General features: G+C 44.9%; 1 protein-coding gene across 3 annotated transcripts in view; it reads left to right on the forward strand.

Moving 5' to 3' along the window:
* LOC147028931 (uncharacterized) overlaps positions 1–22,500 on the forward strand; it is a 158,576-nt gene that overhangs the window by 62,375 nt on the left and 73,701 nt on the right. For 2 of the 3 annotated variants that reach the window (XM_085879816.1, XM_085879818.1), the window contains exon 1: positions 9,956–10,108. The exons of the other annotated variant lie outside the window; for it this stretch is intronic. The gene's annotated coding sequence lies outside the window, so the exon portion shown is untranslated. Of the gene's footprint in view, positions 1–9,955; positions 10,109–22,500 lie in introns of those variants that run through there. 3 annotated transcript variants of the gene reach the window in all.

A 22,500-nucleotide genomic window follows, 5' to 3' on the forward strand; every position in this document is an offset into this window, starting at 1 on the left:
CAATATATTTCGGTTATTTTTTCTGAAATAAACTTGTGGAGTGGGTTCCGGTGTCTGGCTGTATGTACGTATGTCTGTTCGTATGTACGTACGTCTGTTACATTTGACTTAAGCATCTTCTCCTCACAAACACCTGACCGAGTAAGAACAAATTTGGTACAATGCATCAGGACAACAAGGTCTCATGGGTTTGTGCTCCCCATCTGGATGCACCTTCTTTCATGGCGTAAAAGGGGGGTTTGCCCCAAATATTGATATTTTATTCAATAATATTCTCAGAAACTGCCAGACAGATCCACACCAAACTCGCAACGAGGCATCGGGACCATGCCATAACCTTAAGTTGTTATCCTCTTGCCCGTATTCCCCCCGGTAAGGGGGCCACGTGCCCCCTCCGTGAATCCCTCGTTTTCACGAAAACATCTTTTCCACGACTTACTTGAGTGATACTGGCCAAATTTGGCACAATGCATCACGACAGTAAGGTCTCATGGGGTTGTGCTACCATCTGGATCCACCCATTCAAAGGTGTGGAAGGAGGGGGGGGGGGGTTCCTCAAATTCAGGTAATTTATTTTAAAGTCTTCTCAGAAACCAACGGCCAAATGCAGACCAAACTCGTCATCAAACAAAAGGACCATGCCATTAACTTAAGTTGTGCTCCCCATGACTGCAACACTTAAGGAAGGGGGGCCTTGGTCCCTTCCCCCTAATCCCTTATTTTCACCTCACCTGTTGGGGAAATAACTGTCAGTCCCCCATGGTGCTATTTTTTAGCCCCCATTTGACTTAGTCCGAAACGTGGGCTTATGGATTTTGTCTCGATTTTCGTGTCCATGCATGCGTACGTGAGTCCGCAACTATATTTTGGACACGTATGGACCAATTTAATGGAATGGAACAAACATGGAATTTGTATGGAACAAACATCCAATAATGCAAAAATAAAATAAAATAAAATCCAAAAACATCCAAAATTCCAGAATGATTGTTCACCTCCACTCTGAGTGGAATCGACTTCCACATTATCTTCCATTTCATTCTTCCCTCCAGGTGTTCAATATTGTTGTCCACCTGTCTCCCTGTCCACCACCATCTCAGATCTCTGCCCCCCTTTAATCCCTCCCATCAACCCCAAGCCCAACTCCTTCCAAATTTGCAGTTTATCCTTTCTGAGAGTTTGCTTCTGTTTCCATCTTGTCCAACCCAGACGTCCTTCCCTACCCCTCATTCCTTATTTGTCCAAGTCTCCCTCAACTTGGTCTTTCAACCCTGCTGTTGGTATTTCCCCCTCTCTTTCTACTGTTCCTTTTGTTCTGTTGTGTCCTGATTCGTTCAGTGTTCTCGCTCTTCCTCGAACCTTGATTCTGAACACAAAAAAGAAGAATGTCTGCATTTGTCCATTTTCCAAAATGCCAGCGATTTGCACATTTTTGTGCTTCAGAGAAGCTCCAAAAAGCATAGATGCTGAAATGATACACAATAACAATGTTCTAACATACCATGACTTTACTTGTCCTCTTTCTTCAGATTAAGCCTCTTTCTCACTCACACAATTAAGTGGAATTGGAATTGCAGCATTATAAATGCACATTGCTGCATTGTGGCTTCAAATTTGTGGGACCCTTGCACACTCACGAGAGGAATTCTGTACATTCCTTTGACAGATTCGTTTTACCTTGCTGATGCTTGTTGTCCTGACACCAACTCATTTAAGTACAAGAGGAACATGTGAGTCAGAAAATTGTCAAAGCACCTGGCTGGGAAGCCACAGCGCAAAGTTACCCTTTATGGATCAATAACTGACTCGGTGGCGTCATGGTTAGAGAGTCTGCTCTGAGTCTGGGAGGGTGGTGGCTTGAATGTTAGAGAGTCTGCTCTGAGTCTGGGAGGGTGGTGGTTTGAATGTTGGAGAGTCTGCTCTGAGTCTGGGAGGGTGATGGTTTGAATCCGACCCAAGCCAAGTCATACCTGCCGTACCAATGACTTTAAAAAATGGGATGTGCTGCTTCCTTTCTTGATGTTTAGCATTTAAAAAGGATAGAGCAAGGACAAACAACCGTAGGTTTAATCCTCATGATTGTAGGGGGTAGACGAACCATAGGAAGAAGAGGAAGAAGAAGAAATTGATCACATCTGAGCATAAACTCTGTTGAAAAGGATGATAACTGGTGCACAAGGAACACCATTGATGCGAACTTTTAAGTCATAAGACTGAATGCGATTGAAATGCCTGACATGTTTGAAATTGTCCGTATTGTTGCTTCCACAGTAAAATAATGTACGAAAAGCAATTTAAAAGAGTAGCATCCCAGTGACCCACATACAGTCAAGCATTTCTACATATCCCAGTTCCTTGTGGAATGAATCTGTGCTTTGCTTTTCATTTTGCACCCCCCCCCCCCGACACTCCTCCAGGTGGCTGGAGTTGCACTTTATGTTACCTTTTCCAGATTGGCCAAGTAGCCTTTTTGCCTCCTCCTCCAAGTGGGCAGAGATGACTTTCATACCATCCCCAATAGAAATAATTGGCTTTTCATCCCCTCTTCCAGGAAGCCCTAGTTCCTTTTTGGCCCCTCCTCAAGGTGAACATAGCCCCCTTTAACCCAAGCTGTTAGTTTCCACCTCCTGTTCCATTCTTCAGACATTTTAGATTACCTTTTATGGGACCCTTCGTTTACTTTTCAGCTTTCCTACTTTTCCAACTATTTGAGCTTTTCTTTCCACTCTCAGTATATTATGCTCCTCTGCCCTGTTCTGACTTGCAGCTCTTCCATGAGTTGAGACTTCCAGAAATAAAACGCTTCTCTTTTGCATGTAGGTAGGCAATTACCAAGGGATGAAGTAACATGCAATTACACTTAGTAAGGCAATCGACACAGACTGCTTCTTAATCATCAAAGCAAGTGAATTAAGCAATACCATAGTAATAGTATTCAGTAGTACCTTCAATAACAATAATAAAAAAAACAAAATAATAAACCAAAGAAGTATGTATAGTACATGATGAATAGTAAAAATTCAAGTCCCCAAACTGGGTGGCCTATTTGACACAACTTGTTTGAGATGGTTCAGGTAGCCTTTCAAATGCACAGTGGCTTCCATCATCTTAACTATGTTGAGGGACCGCCATTGGGATCCAATCATAACATATCTTTACTCCTCAGTTTCAGTAACTGGGGATAGGTACTCCTTTAGTATTGACCCATTTCACTATTTATCCTGATTTTAGGGTGACATATTTTTGGGCTGAGGTTAATCCCCTAATTGACAAAGGCACTGTGACGTCACGACTCTTCTTTTGGTGACGTGCAGGTTTTGGTACAATATTCAGTTGAGGTTGGGGAAGAGTGAAACCAATTTAATTTTGATTCAGAAACGTCAAACTTACCTCAAACAAAATAGTTCAGTTTTGTCAAAGCATCCATTATTCCTCCCCAAAGAGCAGTTTTCCCAAGAAGTGTAAAAGAAGCTTCTGGTGTCTTCAGAAAGCCTTAACTGTATATATTCACAGGTAAGACTATCCAGAAGGTATGACGTTGGTGAGTGCTCACCGAAACAACCTGTAAAATGATTTTCACCTTGGGTACCTGTAATCTGGTAAAACTGTGCAGTACAGGGATAACTGTAATCTTGTAACCTGATGCAGTACTTAGATACCTGTAATAAAGTAAAAGGGCGTCGTACTTCTGTTGCTGTAATGTAGTGAAAAGGTACAGGACTTGGATACCTGTAATCTGGTTAAATTGGATAGTACCTGTATGTCTTCCCAAGCATTTGCAGTACGTGTACTGTTACTGCCAATTATGCTTCCTTAAATAAATGCAGTTTCCACTTAACCAGCTGTGTATCATTTTGTATTTACACTTCTCGTTTGTCCTTGTACACTATATTACATTACCATACAGTTCAGCATCATACAGTACCGTCATGTTTAGAAGATTGATAATATTTTTATTATCATATTTTTTGGATTCAAAATCGAGGGTCATGGATGTGGGACCAGAGTTGGATAAAACAAGCAAGGAAATGAGCCAAAAGAAAGATGAGATAGAGTCTCTCCGCACAGCCTGGGATTATTGTTGTCTGTCCTACGAAGAGCCAGGGCTCAATATCAGCCTCATCTGCGATCCAAATTCTCCAGCTTCTCACCCCACTCAAAAACCTGCTGGGAGCTGGTTTGTCTCAAGTACACATCCCCCCTTCCATCGCATTCCCTCCTGAAGGATGGTTCACATTCTGGACACTTGCTCCAGAAGAAGCAGACTTCTTTAACTCTGTCTTCACTCAAAAGACCAAGGTCCCAAACCCATCCCTTCCAATATACACTACAGGGTGTTCCAAAAACATCTGGACAACTTTGGTTGTTAAGATATTTAGTACACAAATGATACAACGATACCCTTTGTTTTATATGATACAGAAACTCCTAAAGCTTTCTTTACTTTCATCTCTGGTGGTTTAATGCAAAATAAAATGGTGACTCAACAGAAGAAGGCACAGTGCGTCGATTGGTTCATCGAGACGAGATCCGACATGCAAGTTCAGCACAATTTCCATACAAGGTATGGAAGGAATCCACCATCGTGGACTAGTGGTTTCAGGAGATTGGAAGTTGTCAGAAACATAAAAGTATCGGTCAACCAAGAGGAAAGCCTGGTGTTGGCTTCGTGGTTAGGGTGGCGGCTTGGGATCCTAGGGTCCTGAGTTCAAGCCCTGTTGGCCGCTGAATTAAAATACACCAGGAGGTTGACTCACCCTGTCATCCTTCCGAGGTCGGCAAAATGAGTACCAGTGTACTGGTAAGGGGGACACTGCATCAGCGGCATAGCCGCGTCCCAACCAATGATGCAACCAGCAGCCACAGGCTGAGAGAGAGAGAGACAGACAGACAGACAGACAGACAGACAGACAGACAGACAGACAGACAGACAGACAGACAGACAGACAGACAGACAGACAGACAGACAGACAGACAGACAGACACACCGAAACCAAGAAACCAAGAACCAGTACAGCAGACGTTGAACGATTGCGTGAATCATTTCAAGTCCCAGAAAATCAATCCGATGCACATCCTGAGAACTGGGACTAACAACCACCACTGCACACAGGATTTTGCATAAAAGACTGAAGTTTTATGCCGATAAGGTGCAGATTGTGCGGAAACTCAAAGCAAATGACGGACCCAAATGCAAGGCATTTGCCTTGTGAATGCTCAGTTGCAAAGAGGATGACGAAGATTACCTGAAAAAGGTCATGTTCACAGAGGAAGCTTGCTTTCATGTATCGGGGAAGAACAATGTGAGGATCTGGGGCTCTGAAAACCCCCACGTGGTCCTTGAACACATACGCGACTGCGCAAAGGTCAATGTGTGGTGTGGCCTTCTCTATGACCGCTTGGTGGGTCAGTTTTTTTTATGGAGGATACAGTGACCTCAACAATTTACATGAACATGTTGGAAAGATTCTCCTTCCCACAGATTGAAGACCTGCAACCCGATATCAGTTTTCAACAGGACGGCGCTCCCCCTCATTGGGACTTAGTCATTCGAGCCGCCCTGAATTGAAAATGTCCAGGTGGCTGGATTGGCAGAGACGGACGAACTGCCTGGCCCCCACAATCACCAGACATAACCCCCCTTGATTTTATTACTGTGGGAGTTTGTCAAAGATGTTGTCTACAACACCAAGGTGGCAAACCTGCAGTTTCTTCGTTCTCAAATCACAGGTGCATGCACACTGGTGGACGTAAGTATGTTTAGCTGAACATGGCAAGAACTCGTGCACCGCCTTGATGTCCTGTGCATGACAAACGGAGCTCACATTGAAGTGTATTGATGGTGCGCACAAAACTTTATGAGTTTCTGTATCATATAAACCAAAGGGTATCATTCTATCATTTGTGGTTCTAAATATATTAGACATTGGGTTGAACCAAATTTGTCCAGGTCCAAGCGCGTGTGTGTGTGTGTGTGTGTGTGTGTGTGTGTGTGTGTGTGTGTGTGTGTGTGTGTGTGTGTGTGTGTGTGTGTGTCTGTCTGTCTGTCTGTCTGTCTGTCTGTGTGTGTCAGTGTGTCTCCTCCATAACTCCAAAACCATGAAACCTCGCAGACTGAAACTTTGCATGCATACTAAGGGAACTCCAAGGAAGTGCATGACTGATAATTGGGTGTTTGGGTCAATTCAAACACCCCTTTTGAAGATGAGCAACAGCCTTATTTAATTATATCCTTTATCAGGTGCATCCTCAGCCACCTCGCTCTTTGGGGTCTTAAGACATACCCTGGGTTACCTCGCTGGGGTCTGAAGCCACCATGTTTTTTGGCCTGCTCAACCATGCCTTGACTTGGGACAGGCCGCAATGATTTGTTAACGATAAAGTTTTTTTTTTTTCACTTTCCTCACAAAATGCACAATTGTTATGCTAAGTTTCCCCACTAGTGGGGCAACTTAGCTAAATATAGCATACAATTGTGCATTTTGTGAGGAAAGCACCAAATTTGGCACACTAGTAGCCTATCATATTATGAACAGATTTGGATATTGGGCCATCTCAAATTCAGCTGCTGATGGCTGTGGCAGCCATTTTCCACTGCCATCAAAAATTTTGAGATGGCCCAATATCCAAATCTGTTCATAATATGATAGGCTACTAGTGTGCCAAATTTGGTGCTTTCCTCACAAAATGCACAATTGTTATGCTATATTTAGCTAAGTTGCCCATTAAAACTCTTCGCTGACAAGACACAGGATGTGAGAACTTTTGGTCTTCCATATCCTGGAGGAAGATGCAGGCTTCTGGGAGTGGATGAGAGAATCCAGGGTCTACCAGATCCTGGAGGGGGATGCAGGCATTGATCCTGCCGCCTCTCGCAAGAAACCTTGTAGATTGAGTTACTGTGGCTGGCCTGGTTCTTTGGCAACTCCTCATCGAGGTTGTGCTTGAAGTCAGCAACTGCTCCCAATCAGCAGCCAGGTTGTCTCCAAGATTTTGGAATAACAAGCAAATTTAGAAAAAAACGAGAAGGGTACTCGGTTGAACGCATACCTTTCTGGGTCCTTAACGAAGGGAGCATCCTCACAAACTACCTCCTGTACGCTTACCGCCCAGAGAGCGGCTTGCCGCCATTTTGCGAGCTTCCTGCGCAGGACGACGCGGTTCAATCAACAAGTTCTAAAAGACCATCTCTGAGCACACAGCTGAGTGCCAGGATCAAAGGAGGGATCCTTCTCTTATTTGTTGTCCCCATGTATTTGACCCCTTGTCTCTGTGGAGGCATGTCAAATAGGTGTAGTTCACCTCACATTTCATTATTATCCTGTTTTGATTTATTTCCATTATAAATATCCGATTTATGGAATTAAAACCTTATTTATTAAGATTGCTTGTGTCTGTCTATTCGTTGTGGGTTCGAGTATAAGCCCTTGTCCTCCGTCATGGTGAACGTGTCTGGTACGTGCTTGCCGCCCCCGTCCTACAGGCGCCATAATCTCCATGGATCACCTGTTCGCCTCCAAGGGAGAACTGATCGGCTATCCATCCAGGTCGCTCTTAACCGGCGTGGACATGACAATAATAATATAAATGGGAAAGTCGAGTGGAAGAGATTATTACAGGAAACAAAATCAGTTCCTTTTCTCAATGACCTCATCTCAGATCACCAAATCAGATTCAAACCAGCTCACTCTACATCAGACATGCTGGTTCTACTCTCCCAACAATGGATGGAAGCCCTCAATATCAGACATGAGATCAGGGCCATTTCTCTTGACATATCTCATGATTTTGATACAGTCTGGCATCTCGCCTTGCTCTCCAAACTCTGCCTATGACATCCAAGGGTAACTCCACTGTTGAGTTACTGACTTCTCCTATCTTAGCCAACATGTGGTTCTCAACGGAACCCTTTCATCTCCTCTCCCTGTCAAGGCTGAAGTAGGCTGTGTTCTCAGTCCAGTCGTGTTTTGGATCTTCTCATCAAAGATCTCTCTGACTCTCTGGAAAACCCCATTTATCTCTTTGCTGATTACTCCACCTTCTCCCATGACATCCCACATCCTTCAGACAGGCAGGCTGCAGCCTCTTCCCTCTCTTCAGACCTTGACAAAAAAGAAATCACAAGCTGGTTTCACACTTGGAATACGTCTTTCAATCCTGACAAATCTCTCACACTCACTATCTCTCTCCGAAAGGACTGTCTGGCAAACCGCTCCCATCTAATTTCTTGACAATCATCTTGAGGCAGTTCAGTCATTCAAACTCTTCAGTCTCAATATCAGCCATGATCTTTCTTTCGCAAACCACATTTCAACATTGTCCTTCAAAGCCAGTCGCCGACTGGACATCTTCTGACCTACAAACTCCTTCATTGGCATACCTGAACTCCTATCCACATCAAAGACCTTCATCCGCACCTTGATGAGTACCGCTCTCCTCTCTGAGCTGGCTCCCCTGCCTCACAACTTGCACAACTTGACGCCGAGGAAACAAAGGCCTTAAAGATTATTGGAATCTCCTGCGACGAAGCTGGGTCTACGGGCCTATCACTTTCCCATTGCAGACAGGTCAGCGGTCTTTATGTGTCATACCGCCTTCTTCCTGGTCTTGCACCCTTTGCTCTTTCCGTGCTTTGTCTCTCCCAGGTTTCTGCAGGGCTCACACGATCCACCATCAAGCCCCTTCTGGTGAAACGACTTGAATCCAAGATCACTGCTCACCTCCACTCATTCATTCCTCTTTTTCCCCACCCGTGGAACGAACTTCAACATTCTCTTCAATCTCATTGTCCCCTCCAGATCTTCAAGACAGCTGTTCATCACCATCTCACATCGTCCCCAATCCAAAACCATGATCATTTATATCCCCGTTAAACCCCTCTTCCCAACCCGACCTCTTTCCAAATCCCCAGTTTTTCCTTCCTGACAGTTTCCTTCTGTATCCTCGATCTTGTCCATCCTGTTTGTTTCTCTCCCTGTCATTCTTCTCCACTCCATGATTTCTCCATCTCCCTCTATTGTGTGTCCCTCAACCCTGCTGCTGGTGTTCTCCCCTCTCTCTTTCGACTATTCCTCTTGTCCTATTCCTTCCTGATCCGTTCTGTGTTATAGCTCTTCCAGGAGCCTCGACTTTGTATCCAAAAAAAAACAGTTTCTTGGTATAAAGGTCATTCTGGGTGGATTGCCATTACCTTCCCAGCGCTGTTTGTCCATGCTCTAGAGTGGAGTCTCTCCTTTAAATTCTGAGAATCAAGCAAGTAAGCAGGACGTCCCATTTTATAAATCTTGGGTATGGCTCGGCTGGGGTTTTGTCCATTGTGGGTTCTCATCTGGCCATCTTGTCTGTGATTCGTACTCAGGCGTGATGAGGTGGAGGTGGCGCAGGCGTGATGGGCCAAACGGCCTCCTCCTGTGACGTCTCCTCGCACGGATTCCTTCAGCATGAAGCCTTCATCGAGGTTATACTGATCTTGTGTCAAGGTTGCTTCCTCTGAATTAATACCATCCAATGTGATTCATAATTAAGGAACAATTAGCGTGTCCGTTGTACATTCCCACGGACTGTGAGAGCCGCAACCGCCAACCACGCACATCTTTACCCACGTCGGAAGCACGGTCGATGGCAACACCCTCCAGACTGCAGATTAAACTCGAGCAGGGATGCAAATCCGCCGCAAGCACATTAACCCACGGACTATTAATCACGTCACGTGCTGCGGTTGTGACGTCAGAACGGAATATGACGTCGTATCATCGGAACGGTGTGTGCCTTCAGCATGACCTAATAAACATCCTGCACTCCTTCATCTCCGGCCACAAGGACCCCGTCACCGACGATCACCGCACCGTTTCGGTCCTACATCCCGTCCCGTTACCCTGGAAACCGAGTTGCGTGGCAACGAAATGGCGGGAACAGGGGGTCGTCATGACAATCGGAATATAATTGGCATGCAGCGCGAGCCGCCGGTCGGGGCACGAGGACCTGTGGGCGGAACCGCGTTCGATCCACCCCCGATCACGCGCACAGCGCGCGCCGCCAGCCGAGGTAGTGCTCCAGTGGGGGAGAGGAAGCGTGGCCGACGGGGCTGCTCGGCGCTCGCCCACTGAAGGTACGTATCGTCGTCGTGTCGCATGCACCACAACATGGCCCTTATTTCCCTTCCAGGCGGCGGTTTTTGTAGGGAGCGGTTTTTGTAGGGAGCGGTTTTTGTAGGGAGCGGTTTGTCCCAGGATGCTTGTCCGTCGGTTTCATCGTGATTGCGTCGTCTCCAGCGAACGGCTCATCATTTCCGTTTGATGCACCAGACGCGTCCACAGTGTTCGTGTCCAAGGTCCTGATCGGGCACGGGACGCGATGACGTCAGCACGTAGAGCTTTGACGCTCATGCAAGAACCGTACGTGCCGCACACGCACGCACACACACACGTACGTTCCGCACACAGACGATCTCGCACGGTTCTTGTTCGTCTATTAAAGAGAGTGTGTGTGTGTGTGTGTACATTTATCGGCTTTAAACCCAACAAGCATCACAAACTGTGCGTCGACCATGACATGTACGGTTTTAATTAATTACATTCCAATTAACATCATCACAAGACTCGGTGACGACAATAAGAGCAATTGATTAAACGACGAGTTCGACATTTAGGACGTCGAGGCCACATCACAGCACAGATTCGTGTGAACGTGCAGGAGAACGCAGCCGTGCCGTATATCCGTGCCCCCTCCAAACCGTGCAGTGCAAAAACACGTCACATAGCAAGCCGATAACGAACCCCATTCATCCTCCCAGAGTTTCACCAAGAGGTTCGAGTCCTGTCTCGAGCGTGCCTGATGGACTCATGATCACGTCTCTCATGATGATCACTGAACAACGGACTCATGATCACGTCTCTCATGATGATCACTGAACAATGGACTCATGATCACGTCTCTCATGATGATCACTGAACAACGGACTCATGATCACGTCTCTCATGATGATCACTCTGAACAATGGACTCATGATCACGTCGCTCATGATGATCACTCTGAACAATGGACTCATGATCACGTCTCTCATGATGATCACTGAACAATGGACTCATGATCACGTCGCTCATGATGATCACTCTGAACGATGGACTCATGATCACGTCTCTCATGATGATCACTGAACAATGGACTCATGATCACGTCGCTCATGATGATCACTCTGAACGATGGACTCATGATCACGTCGCTCATGATGATCACTCTGAACTATGGACTCATGATCACGTCGCTCATGATGATCACTCTGAACAATGGACTCATGATCACGTCGCTCATGATGATCACTCTGAACAATGGACTCATGATCACGTCTCTCATGATGATCACTGAACAATGGACTCATGATCACGTCGCTCATGATGATCACTCTGAACGATGGACTCATGATCACGTCGCTCATGATGATCACTCTGAACTATGGACTCATGATCACGTCGCTCATGATGATCACTCTGAACGATGGACTCATGATGATCACTCTGAAAGATGGACTCATGATCACGTCGCTCTTGATGATCACTCTGAAAGATGGACTCATGATCACGTCGCTCTTGATGATCACTCTGAACGATGGACTCATGATCACGTCGCTCATGATGATCACTCTGAACGATGGACTCATGATGATCACTCTGAAAGATGGACTCATGATCACGTCGCTCTTGATGATCACTCTGAAAGATGGACTCATGATCACGTCGCTCTTGATGATCACTCTGAACGATGGACTCATGATCACGTCGCTCTTGATGATCACTCTGAACGATGGACTCATGATCACGTCGCTCTTGATGATCACTCTGAACGATGGACTCATGATGATCACTCTGTAAGATGGACTCATGATGATCACGCCGCTCATGATGATCACGCCGCTCATGATGATCACTCTGAACAATGGACTCATGATCACTTCGCTCATGATGATCACTCTGAACAACGGACTCATGATCACGTCGCTCATGATGATCACTCTGAAAGATGGACTCATGATCACGTCGCTCTTGATGATCACTCTGAACGATGGACTCATGATGATCACTCTGAAAGATGGACTCATGATCACGCCGCTCATGATGATCACTCTGAACAATGGACTCATGATCACGTCGCTCATGATGATCACTCTGAACAATGGACTCATGATCACGTCGCTCATGATGATTACTCTGAACAATGGACTCTTGATCACTCATCTGCCCATACAAATGGATCCTGAACACTGATCACGACGAAATTCGTTACGTTTGTTAAAGACCTGCGTTATATCAACCAGAGAGTGCCGCGCAGACTGCAGAGATGACACGAAAATTAAAGAAATAAAATAAAATAATATCCATATATATATATATATATTAATATTACAAATTATTAATTCTCGACAGATAACGATTCCTGAGCAGGGTTCCTTCTCTCAATCATTTGGTGACTCCTTCACTGGGAGAGACAGAGACAGAAAAAACCCCCATTTTGAGCACAGTCGGCTCTGAGTATATTTTTAGGAACCACCCCCACATGCACATCTCATGGGTCTCCATCATGCAAGCGAACACGTCGTGTCTGGAGAAGAACGGCACAGCTTGAAGACGACTGAGATGAGCCGTTTGACCACATGTCCTTCAAATGCCCATTTTGTCCACCTCGCTAACCCAGGGATGGTGATCCAGGATTGTCGTTCTATATCAGTATAATCGACCTGATGTTTTTTAAATTTTATTTAATATAAAAAACATCGATTCAAGGCTCATGGCAGAGCTTTACACTGAGGCTTGGACAAATACATTGTGTATCACGCATTTGAACATGGGTTCCACCTGCATCGCGAGCCATCCGCTCGCTATCAAGATGAGACTGCTAAACCGGCCATCCCATGGTCGAGAGGTATGCACACTCACTTCTGAGAGGTATGCACAGGTATGCACATCCCATGGTCGAGAGGTATGCACACTCACGTCCTGTCTGCAAGCATTATATGGTGGAAGAGTATGTGAGCTATCACCGGCACCATGTACAAGCTACAAATTCCTGCCGTAACGACTGCTGCGAAGGCGATGGCAAACCACCCTTGCTGAGAAACTGCTTTAATAAGAGAGAAAGGGGGAGGACAAAGCATGGAAAGTGTCATTACAAAGCATAAACACCTAGTGCTGGAAGTAAAAGATGGGTACAGATGGCCAGCACAAATAAACAGGAAGATCTGTGTGTGTTCCCACAAATGCACGCCCCTGGTGGGGAATAAAAACAGAAACTTCAGCGTGTTTTTAACTGTGAATATCTATAATGACCTTGTCCTGCTTGAAATTGGAAGGAAGTGGGTCAGGGGTTGGGGGTCAGGGATTAACAGGTGTAGAAAATATCATGGTTTTGGATGGGGAATGATCTGAGATGGTGGTGAACAGTTGTCTTGAAGGCCTGGATGGAAGAATGAGATGGAAGATAAAGAAGATAATGAAAAAATGAGTGGAGGTGAGCAGTTCTTCTGGATTTTGGGATTTTCACCAGAAAGGGGTCGCTGGTGGTCTGCGTGCACCCGGCAGAAACCTGGGGGGGGGGGACAAGGCATGCAAAGAGCGGAGGGTGTAAGACCAGAAAGGAGGTGGTGTCAGATATCGAGACCACCAACCTGTCTGCAATAGGAAAGTGATGGGCCCATAGACTCAGCTTCGTCGCGGGAGATTCCAATGATCTTGAAGGCCTTGGTTTCAGGTTGTTGTCGAGCTGAGGAGCAGCAGGCAATCTCAGTTATCAGTTGTCTGGTCACTGATACGATCCATCTTGTAGTTGAAAGTGACTTAATAATCTGCTATCCTCGTGCAGCACCCGCAGGGGATGCCGTATCTCAGAGCATACTGGCCGTTTGATGGGGACATAAAGCGATCTGTCTTGACTGCATCTAGGTTGTGGACATTAACGATCCCATGGTATTTCTCAAAGAGGAATCCATTTCATAGTGGAATCCTCACGAAATTCCCATCCGAGTGATTTAATGGGATATGTAAGTTATTTATTAAAGGGAGGAGGATATGTTAGCACAAGCTAATGGTAATAATGGGGTTAGCTGATTGATTCAAGTTAACAGAGCGTGGACAAAGCACCGGCATGGTGGGTCGAATGACTGGATCTATCCTTGGATGTTGTTCAATCTCATGTTGTTCAACACAACAATCCAGTACTGTACAACACAACAGTCATTTCACAGCTCGTGAACTCTTCACAATCATTATCTGGATCATCAAATTGATTAATCATCATTTGGATTTGTACCTGTGAAACGGATGTCACATGGAGTCATAGTTGTCCACCGTCTCACCAAACCTCACTGATTGTAAGAACAAACATTTAATTTATCGTTCTCCATCAACAAGTCATTTTTTTAATTTTAATTTTATTCTTTATTTACAGTTTTTTTTGTCTTTCCTCCATCAGTATGGATTCATCATTGCAGAAGGCAGCCAAGAACACCATGTTCCATTAGTCAGACACCAAGTCCCATTAGCTTAATGGCCATGAAATCCAAAAATCTAGCCATTGCCAGGAAATAAACGAGATTCGTGATTTGCAAGGTGGCTTTCCCTTCCTGTTCTCCAATTTCCCAATTACTGATTGAACCTGTGTATTTGTTGAATATCTGATGACATTGTCCGAAGCAGGTTGCTCAGCATTATTTTTGGACAGTGATGTGTGTTTGTTGTATTTTGAGACTGTGTACTGCTCGAAAGGCAAGTAGTTGATCGATGATCCTAATAACCATTCTTTTCATGCCGTGAGGGGCAAAAATTAAACGTTTGTCATCACAATTCAGTGAGGTTTGGTGAGACGGTGGACAACTATGACTCCATGTGACATCCACTTCACAGGTACAAATGCAAATGATGATTAATCAATTTGATGATCCAGATAATGATTGTGAAGAGTTCACGAGCTGTGAAATGAGTGTTGTGTTGTGTTGTGTTGTGCAGTACTGCATTATTGTGTTGAACAGCATGAGGGAAATTTTGAATTGGTGGAGAAATTTCAGGAAGTGCAACAAAAACTTCGATCCAAGAAAAGGCGATATGTTCAAGCCGTACACTCGCACATCCCGAACACTAGAACACATGAATTCCTATGTCAGCAAAAGCACAACACACAAGGAGCACACCACAAAGTGCACGAGCAGTGAATGGAGACTGCCAATCAACCACACTAAACATTGTAACACCATAGGGATTGTTTGATCCTTTTGTGTGTGACAGAGAGAAGGCAGTAGGATAGTAAGGGGGAGGGCAAACCCAAGGAACGCACAAACACACACACCCATCATGCGCATAAGTGGTCAAGGACAAGCATTTAGCCTGGCTGATGCCATGCACACCCACACATTCTGGTACACATATGCACACGGAAAGCTTGGGATGGAATAAGATGCCCAACACTTTAACTCTAAATGCAGATACATTGTTGTGGCTGGAGCAGTGGTTTTTAATATAAATTTCTCAACTAACACAGAAATCAGATGATCAATGAGTCAAACAAGGAAGTACTATGTTGGAGAAGGTCACATCTTGTACAAATAACTTTCCAAATGAACTGTAACAAATGGAAACAAGCTTGTGTGTAACAGTGGCATAAGATATTAAACAGTGACTTTGTGGAGCTGTAGTTGGATGATTGGGGTTGAATGGCTGCGAGTCTTGCTACACGGCATACTTACCTCGCAAATAACTCAGTAAACTGAATCATGAATCATTTTCATAACTTCTTGGATTTAATTTTCATTCCAAACAATGCCTTGGGTTTTGAGACCTTTGTTAAAACCCTACTCGTTAACATGGTCCTGGAAAAAAAAAACACGAATACAAGTCCTTGTCAAGAACAGCCCTCAAACACACTTTAAAAATGGGACGTGTAGATTTTTACATTTAACGAACTAATTAACTTTACATTAATTATTATCGCAGTGGAGCTGGTAAAGTGTACATTTATAAATACATACTTGAAGGTGGTATGTTGGAAGTGGAGATGGTAAAGTGTATGTACTCATAAATAATTAAAGGTGGTATGTTGGTAGTGGAATGATAAAGTGTATATAATAAATAAATAATGTTCAAGGTGGTATGTGGACAGCGGTGATGGTAAAGTGTATGTAAATAAATAAATAAATAATGTTCAAGGTGGTATGTGGACAGCAGTGATGGTAAAGTGTATTTCAATAAATAATGGCCCCCGGAAGCACATACAACCCTTGTTCTGTTCTCTCACGTGAAAATATTTTTGAAAAATTGTCAGAATTCCAAATTGGCCTCGATCCCAAAATCCTTTGAGTGGCTGCATCATATCCAGATACTCTTGCGTACACGTGCCGAATGTGAGACAAGTGCATCCAGTCATTTTTAAGTAGAGGCTGTGGGCGAACTAAAGGAAGGACATATGGGACCCAAGATATAAGCTCCCAGTTCGGCTGATGTGCAGCTGTGAGTTAAAAGTTGCTGAATATGGACTGATGGTTGGTGGTGGAATCCCATAAGCCCAATAACAGGGCATGGATGGATGGTGGGGGATTAGTCTTTATAGGGGGGGCTCAACTAGTCTTTATAGATTCTCAGGAAAGAGTTCATCCTGCAGGGCATTCCACTTTTCTTGTGGGAGCGCGGAAATGTTCCGTTGAGCAGCTGTGTGACTGGAACCATACAGTTGAGAGGAATCCGGGGACAAGCTGTCCAATCTCAAGAATGAGCTTTCAAGCTTGTCTGCATCCTCTAAAATCTGGTGGTGCCTTGTCAAGTCGGTCTCTGGTGTATGCTCCCCTTCCATCCCTTCCTTCTCTTCATATGGCACCACAGAAAACTCTGCTCACGAGAAGGCTGAATGCCTCAATTATGTGTTTGCTTCAAAATCTTGTGTCCCCAACCCCTCACTCTCGGGACCCATTCTTCCCTGTTGTACCCAACTGCTCCTGGACCCTGTGTCTTTTGCACCTGAGAAGGTAGAGAAGGCTCTTTCAACCCTCGAGTCTGACTCTGCAACTGGACCGGGTGGCATCAGCTCACGTGTCCGAAAAATTTACTCTGCTGCTACCACCTTCCCGTATCTCATCTTCCATCTGCTTGGAAATCAGCAAACATTACAGCATTACATAAAAAGGCACAAAAATGGATCTCTTTATCTACAGACCAACCGGCGTACTTCCAATCTTCAGCAAGGTCATGGAACCCATCATCACAGTTGACATAAAATCATTCCTTTTCTCCAACAGCCTCATCTCGGATCATCAATTCGGATTCAGACCTGGCCTTACTCTACCTTTACATGCTGCTTATACTCTCCCAAAAATGGTAGAGGCCCTCAATGTCAGACATGAAATCAGAGTCATATCTCTTGATATATCTCAAACTTGCGATGCAGTCTGGCATCCTGCCTTGCTCTCCAAACTGTCTGTCTCTGGAATCCAAGGCCAACTCCACTCTTGCATCACTGACTCCCTCCACTCTCATCGCCAATGTGTGGTCCTCAATGGAATCGTTTCCTCTCCTCTCCCAACAAGGCTTTCATCCACAGCTTGACTGAGCCCTGCTCTCCCCTCTGGGTTGGCTCCCCTGCCTCACATCTTGCTCAGCTTGATGCCGTGGAAATCAAAGCCTTCAAGATCATTGGAATCTCTTGCGATGAAGATGAGTTCAGGCCTATCACTTTGCCATCACGGACACGTTGGCAGTCTCTCAGTCTTCTTCTACCTCAATTCTGGTCTTGCACCATCTGCCCTCTCCGTGCTCTGTCCCCCACAATTATCAGCAGGACACACAGAGTCCACCAACATCCCCCTCTGAGTGAAACTGCTTAAATCCAGAACCACTGCTCACCTACACTCACTCATTCCTCTCTTTTTCCCACCTGTGGAACTGCCTTCCACACTCTCTTCAATCTCATTCTTCCTCCTGGTCTGCAAGACAGTTGTTAATCACCATCTCAGGTTCATCACTATCTCCCCCATCCAAAAGCATGATCTTTTCTACATCTGTTGAACCACACCCACCCTCCCAAAAGTTTGTTTATGTATACATCTTGTCCACTCCTTACATTCTCCCCTAACTCTCATCGTTACCTGCATCCCTTGTTTGTCCACCTCTGTCTACCTTCTCACCCTGCCCTGCTATTGCCGTTTCCCCTTTCTCCTGCTGTTCCCTTTCTTATGTTGTGTCCTGGTCTGTTCTGTGTCCTACATCTTTCATGAGCCGAGACCATGTATATATATATATACATATATAACACCACATTGTTTCATACACTCCACCACTGGGCTATTCTGAATAGGAGTGAAGGAGAGTGTCATCCATATCAGAGACCAGATAGAACTATCGATGGAAAAAACAGAACATTGATCGATGTATACCTAATGACTGTGGGAAGCAAGGAGAAGCTGACGTTTCGTGGGTGTTAACCTTTCCTCAGAGCAAAAGGGGAAGGAGAGGGAGCAAGAGGGAGATGACATGATAGGGCCGAAGGTTAATATATAGGATTGAGGTGAGCTTTTTGGAGAATCTGGGATGAGGTAGCATATGGAGGTGAAAATTACTCTTTTTGATAGGGAGGATCAGGGTTCAGGGGGTCAAAAGCCAAGCGCTGTATTACTAGAAGAAAAGGTATAATAATAGGGAAACAAAGAGGAAGTGAAAGAAAGACATCGGAAAAACAAACTTAGATGAGTATGGTCGAGCCTCCTTAAAAAGTCTTTTTGTGTTCCCTGCACAGAGAGATTTTGCAATGCTTCATCCTTTAGAAGCATGTACAAGGAAATCGCTCGATACGCTAAGCTACCGTCATGACTGACGATACCTTATTTGACAGTCATTGAGGTCAAAATCATCCTGCAGCAATCTCAGACTGGCATGCTTAATTTCATACATTACATCATCACCCGTTACTGCCGAAAAGAAGAAACCGGATCGGGAAACTCGAGTTTCCTTGGGCTGAATCATTTCAACTACATGTATAACCTTCCTGTAATTTGCTGACCAACGCAGATCATATTGTTCTAAATGTGGTCTGAACTAACTTGTGTGTAATATGACAGCATTGCTACTTCAGATTTGAGTGTACCGACCTTCCTTTCTTATTTAACTAGCAAAAATACCCGTCCCCAGTGATGGGGAAAACAAGCAAAATACCCTTCCTTAGTGATGGGAAAAGTTTAAGTTAATCTATCAATTTAAATTATTTCATGGACTTTAAAAAGGTGAATGGTGCACCGGTTGAAATGTGTTATTGTCAGGTAAGGTCAGATCAGGTCTGTGACTTGCTTCAGGTATCATGTAAACCTGTACTCACCTGTTCCATGGTTGGGTTGTCAGTGACTAAACCGTCTCCCCCACCAGGTTTTCTGGTGAGGAGGGTGTTTGGATATGGACACCCAGCAGGATTAAAAACAAAACCTGTTAAAGGGCGAAGGAGCTCCTTGTGAGCCAACAGCCATCCATATCTGGTACCCAACTGTGTTTGTGGACGTCCGCCTGCAGTTGGGTTACTCTTTTTAGGAGGTTGGTGGCAGGATTTGCACTCCGGCCACCGTAAAACCCTTCATTCGGCAAAATCCACAAATGCAAAGAACACAGAAAACCCACTTCGTGGATTACCTTCTGTGCTGCTGCCTTTCGCAAGGCAGCTCACTGCATGACGGGATTGGGGCAAAGCGTTCTGGACCCCCCCCCCTCCTTGATGATTGGAGGAAAAGCACTGGGTAAACCTCCTGGGTCAGATTGTGGTGGTGTGTGGCGGAGTGGTTCTGAAGTGTTGTCCACCAGACGGCGGTCTCCTTGGGTTAACCTGAGGTGGTCCCTTCGGGTGGGTGCCTGGAATGTCCTTTACCTAAAAGAGGATGATCACTTGTCTCTGTTATCATCTGAGCTCAAGCGTTTGAACATCGGTATTACAGCGCTGTCTGAGGTTAGTATATTGCAGAGTGGTGGGATCATAGTGGGTGGTTACACCTACTATTGGTCTGGTCGCTCTGATGGTTACCATGCCCTAGGAGTTGCTGTAGCTGTGTCCAATAAGCTGACTCCAATGATAATTGAGGTAGCCCCGATCAATGAGCGTATTATGAGACAAAGGATTCGTGATTCCTTGGGTGTCGTTCCCCTGGTCTCTGTATATGCCCCGACAGGCAAGTGATCTGACCATGAAGGAGACATTCTTTGCCCCACTCGAGTCTGGTTGATCAGTGCCCAAAGCGAGGTACTGTTTTCATCTTGGGGAATTTCAATGCATCGACTGGCACAGGTAGGGATGGTTATGAGACATGTGTTAGTCCCCACGGGTCTGGAACTGTAAACGAGAATAGCATTCAGTTCCTTGACTTTGCAAGAAGTTGTGAACTGAGGGTGGCTGGTTCATGGTTTCAGCACCCACAGGCTCATCGCTGGACTTAGTATTCCAATGCTGGTGGTGCAGCAAAGGATATTGGCCATGTGCTCATTGATTGTCACTGGAGGGTGAACCAGATTTTGGGGGATGATCCAAATCCAGGGATTTGGGGGTCTGGGTTCTTTGGAAAATTGTGAAGAGTTGTGGAGTGCCTTCCAGACCAGAATCCTTGACGTTGCCGGTGGATGTCTTGTTACTCACTGAAGGGTGAAGAAGAATTTTGTCTCTCGGGACATTGGATACCATTGACCAGAGTCGCAGGGCCAGGCTTAATGGCAGAGTTGAGCTGTTCAGGGAGTTGAGGCTTAAAACTGTACGTGTGTTGAGGGTGGACAAGGAGGCCTATGTACGAGGAATCTGTGAGGGCATCACCTGTAGAGCATCACCTGTAGACAAGTGATTCTCATCCTGCTTACAGGGTAATTCACACATTGCATTCCTCCAAGCCCATCCCTCGGTGTACTGCAGTTAGAGCTGAGTGTGGTGGGATCTTGACAGAGGATTCCAAAGTGAAGGCCCGCTGGATCGGTTACTTTGAGCGGTTGTACCAGGCTGATCCACCAGCTGTCGAGTTGGATGTCAGGGGTGGTACTATCCCTGTTGCTGACCCTCCAATCAACTGTGGTCCACCTCCATTTGTGGAAACACGGGCTGCGGTGAACCGGTTGAAATTTGGTAAAGCTCCAGGGATCTGTGGCATTCATGCTGAACTTCTCAAGGCTGGTGGAAATGCTGCACTCGTCATTGCATGCAGTTCTGTGCTCTGATTTTCATGGACAGGCTCTCGCTGCTCTTATGGTTGGCAGTGAGTGCCCTGGAAGTAGCTGGGGAAAGAAAGTAGCAACTCTGTATGTGGGAGAATTTTGTGCTCATCTGGTGGGTTTCTCAGATGGCAGAGCACTTGTTTCGTTAACCAGATGACTTGGGTTTGTATTCCTGGAGTCGGTGTGTAATTTTCATATATATATATATATATATATATATATATATATATATATATATATATATATATATATATATATATATATATATATATATATATATATATATATATATATATATATATATATATATACATAGCCTGGTGTTGGCTTAGTGGTTCGGGTGGTGGCTTGGGATCCCAGGGTCCTGAGTTCAATACCCGTTGGCTGCTGAATTAACACCAGGGGGTTGACTCAGCCTGTCATCCTTCCGAGGTCAGCGAAATGAGTACCAGTGTACTGGTCCCGGTGTATGCCCCGGTTAGAATAGGTGTACCATATCCCTGTGTGTCGTAAGAGGCGACCAGGGTTGGCGTCAGGAAGGGCATCCGGCCATAAAACATTGCCTCAAGAAAAAGCCAAACCCCTGCACAGCATGGAAAAATGGCTGTAAAAACGGTCATTTTTTTTATACATATATATATATATATATATATATATATATATATATACATATATATATTTGGTAGTTGAATAATGGTATGCATAGCATATCATGGAACTACTTTAGTGATAAGTTAAGATACCACACCAGATATTTTCATCACCAACACAACCATGAGCATTGGGTTTGCTTGTTTCATCTAACAACATAGCTCATGATTCTTGGATACCATAATTCCCAAATTTCATGCATTCTGTTGATTTGTCTATTGAACTTCTGTTGTCCTTGTAATTCATGTCTAAATAAACTGATGCTTCTTAATGACCTCTCCTGCGTGCAATGTACAATTACATAATTACAATTAGAGGCCCATACTCTTGACAGAGCTCCAGGCATAGCAAGACAAGTTGAGAAACGTTTCAAAGCTAGAACCAATCTCAGACAGCTTGCTGCTTCATTGCAGGATACTCGACTCAGGGTGATGTGGGTAAGAATAGTTCAGGGTGTCAGCGTTAACTTTCCCAATATATTCAAAAGAAACTGTAGGATGTTTAACGTCCAAGAACAAGCAGTGCTGGAACATGGAACTTTCAGATTAATGTCATTCCAAGGGATGACACACACACACTGATGTATCACCTGCATGCAAAAAAAGAACAGGATGACAGTTTATAACTGGATTAAGATTGGAATCCAGGCCAA

The sequence above is a fragment of the Eptatretus burgeri genome, chromosome 4 (assembly GCF_056783735.1).
Source record: "Eptatretus burgeri isolate ZD-2024b chromosome 4, Ebu_testis_v1, whole genome shotgun sequence".
In the NCBI taxonomy this organism is placed as follows: domain Eukaryota; kingdom Metazoa; phylum Chordata; class Myxini; order Myxiniformes; family Myxinidae; genus Eptatretus; species Eptatretus burgeri.